Source organism: Rhinolophus sinicus, chromosome 4 (assembly GCF_057876585.1).
Source record: "Rhinolophus sinicus isolate RSI-liver-muscle chromosome 4, RSI-T2T, whole genome shotgun sequence".
Classification (NCBI taxonomy): domain Eukaryota; kingdom Metazoa; phylum Chordata; class Mammalia; order Chiroptera; family Rhinolophidae; genus Rhinolophus; species Rhinolophus sinicus.
In genome coordinates this window covers 58,932,037-58,940,524 of record NC_142504.1, presented here as the reverse complement: position 1 = coordinate 58,940,524, position 8,488 = coordinate 58,932,037, and the positions used below count along the sequence as shown (strand labels likewise).

The following is an 8,488-nucleotide window of genomic DNA, read 5'->3' as shown; positions in this document are numbered from 1 at the left end:
GGTATCTTTTGATTTCTTCCTTGATCTCAATATTAAGCCATTCATTATTTAGTGACATGTTATTCAGCCTCCATGTATTTGTGTGTCTTCCAGTTTTTTCTTGTAATTGATTTCTAATTTCATAGCACTGTGGTTAGAGAAGATGCTTAATATGATTTCAATTTTCTTCAATTTATTGAGACTTGTTTTGTGGCCTAACATGTGTTCTATCTTGGAAAATGTTCTGTGTGTGCTCAAGAAGAATGTATATTCTGCACTTTGGGGGTGAAAGCTCTAAAAATATCGATTAAATCCAACTGGTCTAATGTGTCATTTAAGGCTGCTATTTCCATATTGATGTTCTGTCTGGAGGATCTGTCCCTTGTTGTCAGTGGTGTGTTGAAGTCCCCCACTATGGTAGTGTTACTGTTGGTCTCTGTCTTTATGTTGGTCAATATCTGTTTTTATATATTTAGATGCTACTATGTTGGGTGCATAGGTGTTTACTAGGGTTATGTCCTCTTGTTGGCTCAATCCCTTTATTATTATGTAGTGCCCTTCTTTGTCCTTTATTATGGTCTTCATTTTAAAGGCTATTTTGTCAGATATAAGTATTGCTACTTCAGATTTTTTCTCATTCCATTTGCATGAAATATCTTACTCCATCCCTTTACTTTCAGCCTGTGTGTCCTTTGATCTGAGGTGAGTCCCTTGTGTACAGCATATGCAAGGGTCGTGTTTTCTTATCCACTCAGCCACCCTATGTCTTTTGATTGGAGCATTTAATCCATTTACATTTAAAATGATTATTGATGGGTACATAGTTATTGCCATTTTGTTATTTGTATTTCTTTTTTTTTTTTCCACCACCAAAAAGATTTATTCGTGAAAAGGAGAAAAGGCTACAACTCAGTACCAGCACATGCAGACCCAGTATGTGCACATTCTGGCTAAGATGGAGGGTATTTACAACAGGGAAACAGAAGTTAATACCATAGAGTTTTATGAAAAGGAAGTTAGGACCATAGAGTTTGACTCGGTGTTCTTAATTGTACAAGGTTCTCTAGGCTAAAGAAACACTGCCCTGTAACAATGCTAGTCTTACAAAACCCACAAAACTTTGAGCACATTAAAAGCTTCTAAAAAATGTTAGTTTTTGCTAACAAAAATGACAAAAGAATGAAATACGTAGGATTTGTTCTCCCCTGTTCATTTATTGAGCTCAAGTTAGAATACCAAATTAAGTTTGGCAAATGAATCCCCCAAAATATCTTATCACCTGTATCTGTAGTTATTTTTTATGGCTGTATCTAAAGTATTTATATCTGACTGCTCTAGATTTACACGCAAAGGTAGCACTAGCTGTGAATTCCCGTAATACTTGCAACAGTCATGGTCCAAATGAAGGCACTGTCCTATGATGTTTAAAATTCAAATAACTTTTATTTAAATTGAAAACAATTCTTAAAACTGCATTAATAGTCAAAACTCTTTGTTATATAAAAGTCCTAAGGAGTATTTCTATATAAGTCAGAAGTAATTCTAGGTTAACAAGACCAGATTTGACTTAGGACTTTATCCTTTTAACAAACTGTCAAGAATGGACCAAAAAAAAAAAATAGGTTATTTACAGAAAACATTATCTACATATATACTCAAAGAGGTACAAATTTGGTGACAGAAGAGACTTAAGGACATACTGGAATTATCTACATATGTACGCAGAGGTATAAATTTGGTGACAGGAGACTTAAGGACATGTTGGAATCTCTGAAGCAGTTCTCAAAGAGCATAGTTTTATTTTCTTGGATTTTAAGACCGCCTAAGATCCTTCTTCATCCTTGATCTTGGGAGCCAGATAGTACTTTAAATGTCCCATATCAGCAATTTTATATTCTACAACAAGGGGTACATCTGCAGACATACTGAGTGTTACTGTAGGAGACAGTGGAGTGACTTTTGTAAAGAAGTTCAGGTATCTCAATGCAAAAGTTAGCTGAACTGGCTCATTCATCTCTTCTTTATCGAGATTACTTGTTTGTGACAACTTAATATTTCCATTTCCAAGTTCCCCACTTGCAGAAAATTTCACTCCGTCCTTTGCACAGGAAATTACAATAGCATCTCCAATATGACTGAGATCTCAGCATATACGTGCAAATTCACCAGAAGGCATCTTTACTACAAAGCTATATTCTTGTTCTGGAATCCCAAGTTGTTCAACATCTAAATCCATTAACTTCATTTCATAGTCTGAAACCTTTCCTTGATTTGAGGCTTCAAAAACTAGTGTCAACGTGTTCACATTATCTTCAGCCCTTAGTGTAATGATGTCTTCGTTGCCGGCACACTTTGGGATTTTGGACATGCTAGTGATGTTCACACCCATGGCCAGGTTATGGTCGCAGCGGTACGTGTGGAGGCCCTTGGAGCACAGGGTGAGCTGCCCTAAGGAGACATGGGACAAGTCCATGTTCTGCAAGTTCACGCTGCTGGAGCTGATGTCCCAGCAGGCGTCATTGATGAGGTCCTTAAGCGCCTCTAGCACCTTCTTCAGGATGGAGCCCTGAGCCAGGCATGCCTCGAACATGGTGGCAGTGTCGCAACGACGCAGCTACAGGCTAAGGGAAAGAGGAAGGTGTAGTGGGTTTAGGCTTCACCGGATGAGAGCAAGCAGGTGAACACAGCAGTAAGAGCCGGAGACCGAGGAAGGTCACAACAAGCTTGCTGCACCAGCAACCGTTTAATACCCTGTTATTTGTATTTCTAGTCTTCAATCATTAGATTGTTTTCATCTTTCTTCTGCTTACAGAAGCCCTTTTAACATTTCCTGCATTGATGGCTTCGTGGTAATGAATTCCTTTAGCTTATTCTTTTCTGGGAAGCTCTTTTATCTCTCCTTGAATTTTAAATGATAGCCATGCTGGATAAAGCAATCTAGGTTGTAGGCCTTTTTTGTTTTTCATCACTTTGAATACGTCCTGCCACTCCCTTCTGGCCTGCAGAATTTCTGTAGAAAAGTCAGGTGATCATCTATGGGAGCACACTTGTAAGTAACTTGCTGTCTGTCTCTTGCTGCTTTTAGGATTGTTTCTTTGCCTTTAACCTTTGTTGTTTTAATTGTAATGTGTGGGCCTGTTTGGGTTCATATTGGTTGGAATTCTCTGTACTTCCTGAGCTTGTGTTTTGATTTTCTTCACCAGGTTAGGGAAGTTTTTGGTCATTATTTCTTCAAATATGTTCTCGATCCCTTGCTCCCTCTCTTCTTCTGGTATTCCTATGATGCACGTGTTGTTGTGCTTGATGTTATCCCACAGGTCTCTCAAACTGTTTTCATTATTTTTTATTCTTTTATCTTTTTGTTGTTCCAATTGGGTGATCTCTGCTATTTTGTCTTCTAAATTGCTGGTTTGGTCCTCTCCTTCATCTAATCTGCTGGTATCTCCTTCAAATGTGTTCTTTATTTCACTTATTGTATTATTTAGTTCTATCTGGTGTTTTTTTTTTTTTAATGATTTCTCTATCCTTCTTTATGTTCTCACTAAGTTCCTTAAACATCCTTATCAGTGTTCTAAACTCTGTCTCTGATAGGTTGGTTACCTCTATTGCATTTATTTCCAATTTTGGAGGTTTCTTCTGTTCTTTTATTTGGGACATGTTTCTTTGTTTCCTCATTCTGGCTGACCCTCTGTGTTTGCTTCGATGTATTAGGTAGATCCCTAGGTCTCTCAGTCTTTGCTGGGTGGACATATGTAATACGTGTCCTTTATATTTGAATAGCGTAGTCTCCCTATTCTCCTGTGCATGTGTTCCAGAGGTGTTCCTTGTGTTGTATGTATTCTCCCATTGAAGTTGAGCTTTGCTTTTGACTAGCTGTGAGAATAGGCTATACCCACAGTATATGAGCTGCTGTGTGAGGGTTGACCCCCTCGGATGAGGCTTGGCTGCTTTGGCTCTTGTGCCTGTAGGGAATTCCCTTTGGTGTGTCACTTGTAGGTCAAACCTGGCAATGCTCTTGTTTGGTGTGGAGTTGGCTTCTGGGTGTGTTCATTCTTGTGCCACTTGGGCTGGGCCCTTGTGCAGGGCAATTTCAGGACAAAACAAACCTACAAGCATAACAACAACAAACAAATACACTCACATGTGAAAACAACTGACAACCAACGTTCAATACAAACAAAAATATCAAACATATAAAAACCAAAAACCAAAACAAAACAAGACAAAAAATAGCAACACCCCCCACCCCAAAAAAATCAATACAGAAAAATGGAAAGAAGGAGAAAAAGTAGAGCAAGGAAAAGAAAGATGAAAAGAGAGAGAGAAAGGAGAAATATATATATATATATATATAAAATAAAAACAAAAAAAAGCCCCAGTCTTGGCTTAAATCCATCGAGCCATCTCTAGGTTGTCCTCTGCTGTACAAAAACTCCTGTGCATCTTGTGGAGGCAGAGCCATACAATGGCGCCCAGAGTGACCCTCGCAATGTAGTTCTAGATGGGTGGGGCTATGCAGTGTGGTTGGTAGGTTTTCAAAGTCAGTGCAGTTCCTGCTCTCACCTGCACAAATGTGTGCTGAGAGCACCACAGCCCGCCACCCAGAGGTGGGCTTCTTCCCTGGGTCTTAGGGTACTTCTTCCATTGGGGGGTGTGGAGCGCATGAGATTTCTGAGCTTCTGAAAGCCCAGGGATGCCTCTGCCGCCCGCTGCTGCCACCTACGTTTGTCTCAGCAGCTCTAATTGCTCTGCTGGGAGCTGCCCAGAAATGGTGGGTGCTGGGGAGGCAGGTGCCTGTCTCCCTGGCCTGCCCAGCAGTGTCACACTCTTCCCAGCCTTTTCCCTCAGTCACAGCTGCAGATGGGCTTTTTCCAGTTCTTGAGGGCTGCAGCTCCTGTGTAACTGGATACTATTCCTTTCCGTTCAGAGACCAGCTTAAGACTCTGGAAGGCTTGGGTTTGGAGAGCTGTGGGAGAGTGGGGGGAGCGGTCCGGGTATGGAGTTTTTTCTGTTTTCTGTCTGACCAAGAGAGCCCAGTCACAGTTCTCAGCTGAAGTCTGTGCCTCGAAAGCTGGGCACTGCCATCATATATGCTGATCTCTAGGCTGGGCTGTGGGGTGCAGGAAGAGAGCACATAGCCTGGCTATTGCAGTCTCCTGTCTGTATCCTGGGGCTCCGCATCTCCGCCGCTGCGGCTGCGGGCTATGTCTCCACCCTTCTTCCTCCCCTCTTCCCCCACTCACCCGGTTTCCCCACCTTCAGGTAATCCTCATGTGTGTCTCTTAGCTGTTCCGTATGATGAGCAGAGAATCCTTTGATGAGTTATAGACGTTCAATTTGTGGTAACTTCCAGGGGAGAAGTCAAGGAGCCCACCTCATGCTGCCATTTCTATGATGTCATTCCTCTCCTTCTCTTTCTCCTTCTCCTTATCCTTCTTGAAGCTTTAACATGTCTTGCAAGACTGGTTGGGTGGTTATGAACTTCTTTAGCTTTTTCTTGTCTGGGAAACTCTTTCTCTCTTCTTTGGTTCTAAATGATAGCCTTGCTGGGGAGAGTAGTCTTGATTGTAGGTCCTTGCTTTTCATCCCTTTATTCTGTGCCAATCCCTTCTGGCCTGTAAAGTTTCTGTTGAGAAATCAGCTGACAATCTTATGGGAGCTCCTTTGTATGTAACTAACTGCTTTTCTCTTGCTGCTTTTAAGATTCTTTCTTTGTCTTTAGCCTTTGGCATTTTCATTATGATGTGTCTTGGTATGGGCCTGTTTGGTTTCATCTAGTATGAGACTCTCTGTGCTTCCTGGCTTATATGTCTATTTCCTTCTCCAGGTTAGGGAAGTTTTCTGTCATTATTTCTTCAAATATGTTTTCCATCCCTTGCTCTCTCTCTTCTCCTGGTACCCCTATAATGTGAAGTTTGTTAACTTGATGTTTCCCATGAGGTCCCCTAAGTTATCCCCATTAAATTTTTTTTTCTTTTTGCTGTTCTGATTGGATGTTTTCTGCTACCTTGTCTTCCAAATTGCTGATTCGATCCTCTGCTTCATTTAATCTGCGATTGATTTCTTATAGAGTGTTCTTCATTTCATTTATTAGGGTGGCGCAAAAGTAATTACAGTTTTTGCAATTATTTTTAAACTTTCAAACCACAATTACTTTTGCACCAAACTAATATTATATTCTTCACTTCTGACTGGGTTTTTTTATGGGCTCTATGTCCTTTTTTTTATGTTTACTATCTGTTTGTTGAAATCCTCACTGAGTTGATCTATTCTTCCACTATGTTTGTTCAGCATCCTCATATCCAGTTTTTTGAACTCTGTATCTGATAGATTGCTTTTTTCCAATTCATTTAGTTCTTTTTCTAGTATTTTATCCTGTCCTTTTATTTGAGACATGTTTCTTTGTCTCCTCATTTTGTCCCCTCCTTGTGTTTGTTTTTATGTGTTAGGTAAATCTGCTATGCTTACCAGTCTTGACAGAGTGGCCTTATGTAGTAGGTGTCCTGTGGACCCCAGTGGCACAGTCTCCCTCGTCACCTGAGCCCAGTGCTCCAGGAGTTTCTTTTATGTGTGTTGCATGTGCCCTGTTGTTGTAGTTGAGCCTTGCTTTCTGTTGGTATGTTGGTGGGTGGGATTGACCCTCAGGCTGACTCGCTATTAGAACTGTCCATTACCACAGTGGGGGCTGACCCCATGGAGCTTGATTTGCCCCATAAGACTCTGGTGCCTGCTGAGACCAGTCTTTGGGTGTTCTGTTTGTGGTGCTAATCAGGTAGTGGTCAGAAGGCCACCACCAGGTTTGGTTCTGGGGCCTTTTGGGAGGGGTTCTGGTGCAGGCCAAGGTCAGCTGCTGCCTGTGCCTGGCCTGGAGCCACCTGGTAGGAACTACAAAGTGACCATGGTTGGTAGGTACTTCTGTTCATCTCAGTGGCACCTGGGAGATGTCACACTATGACCCAAGGCTCACTACTGCCAGCCTGGGCCTAAGCCAAGGCAGCTGTCACTTGCTTGAGGCCTGGAGACCTTGGAGAGTTTTTAAGAAAGTTTGCAGCTTGGGCTGAGGCCAGTTGCCCCAGAGGCACAGCCACTGAAAGGGCCAATGATGGGACATAAGTTGGATTGGGTGGGTACTTAGGGAGTCACCAAGGTGGGGCCATCACCAGGTTGATGCAGATTCAGATTTGGCACCTGCCTGTGCCTACCAGCTGAATGTGGGCTGGGCTCAACACAGGCACTTTGGCAGCTGTCCCCCTAGCCCTTGCTCTGAAGCCACTCAGTTCAGTTTCTCTCGCTATGTCTCTGGCACCTTTCAAGCTGCTCTCCCTTTGCTGGAGCTTAGGGCGAGTGTCTGAGAACAAGTGTGTCTGTGTGCAAGCCCTTTAGCAGGACGCCTGAGTTTCCAGCAGCCATTTGTCTCACCGGGACAGAGTCCCTGCCACTTTCCACAGCCAGCTGCCATGAGATGCCTCTTCCCAGCACTGGATCCCTAGGCTGGTGAGCGTGGTGGTGGGCTGGGACACCTCACTCTCCACAGGGACCTCTACAGCTGCGATATCCCTCTGGATTCTCAACCACCACAGATGGGGATGGGACCAGCCTATTTTGAGTCTCCACCCCTCCTATCCGTTTTGATGTCACTTCTTCTTTATATCCTTAGTTATAGGACTTCTGTTCAGGTAGTCTTCAGATGGTTCTCCAGATTGATTTTTCTATAATTTAGTTGTAATTTTGATGTGGTTATGGGAGGAGGGGAGCACAGTATTTACCTATTTTGCCCTATAATATACTTTTGCAAGATGCTACCATTGGGAGAAACTGGGATCTCTTGGTATTATTTCTTTCTACTACATGTGACATATACCATTATCTTAATACAAACACATAAACAAAAAAGAGACACCACATTTCATTCATGAGATTGGCAAAAATTTAAATAATTTCACAGTATAAAGTGTTGGCAAAGATTTCATAAACATGGTGCCCTCATCCACTACTGGTGGGATACTTCAATATGGCCAATTTTGAGTGTAATATTTCAGACAACCAGTGAAATTTAAAATACACACCTTTCATTGCCCCATTTTCCTTCTGGGTTTGTATACTCTAGACAGACACTCCCACATGTCCTATAAACAAGAGATCTGTAAACAAGAGTGCTTATTACAACATTGTCTATAATAGTATATCATAAATATCCTCCAATATGGGAATGGATAAATAAAATATAATACACAGCAGAAAAATAATAAACTAGATAAGAAATATATATACATATATATATATATATATGTATATATATATATATATAAAACATCAGAAACATAATATCAAATTTTAAAAGCAAGATACAGATCGATGTTTATTTATTCAGAAAATATTTGAATGCCTACTCTGTAGAAGGAGCTGTTCTGGAACCTGAAAATACAGTAGAAAATAGACAAATCCACACAGTCCTTGCTTTGTGGATATTATGTTCTTGTAAGGGAACACAATCAAATTAATAATATAT

General features: G+C 41.4%; 1 pseudogene across 1 annotated transcript; it reads right to left on the bottom strand.

Moving 5' to 3' along the window:
* Positions 1–1,402: 1,402 nt before the first annotated feature.
* LOC109438867 (DNA sliding clamp PCNA pseudogene) lies at positions 1,403–8,222 on the bottom strand (annotated as a pseudogene). The gene is made up of 2 exons (XR_016021114.1): positions 8,046–8,222; positions 1,403–4,085 (listed from the first exon to the last, which is right to left on the bottom strand). The product of XR_016021114.1 is annotated as a DNA sliding clamp PCNA pseudogene (transcript).
* Positions 8,223–8,488: the final 266 nt, after the last annotated feature.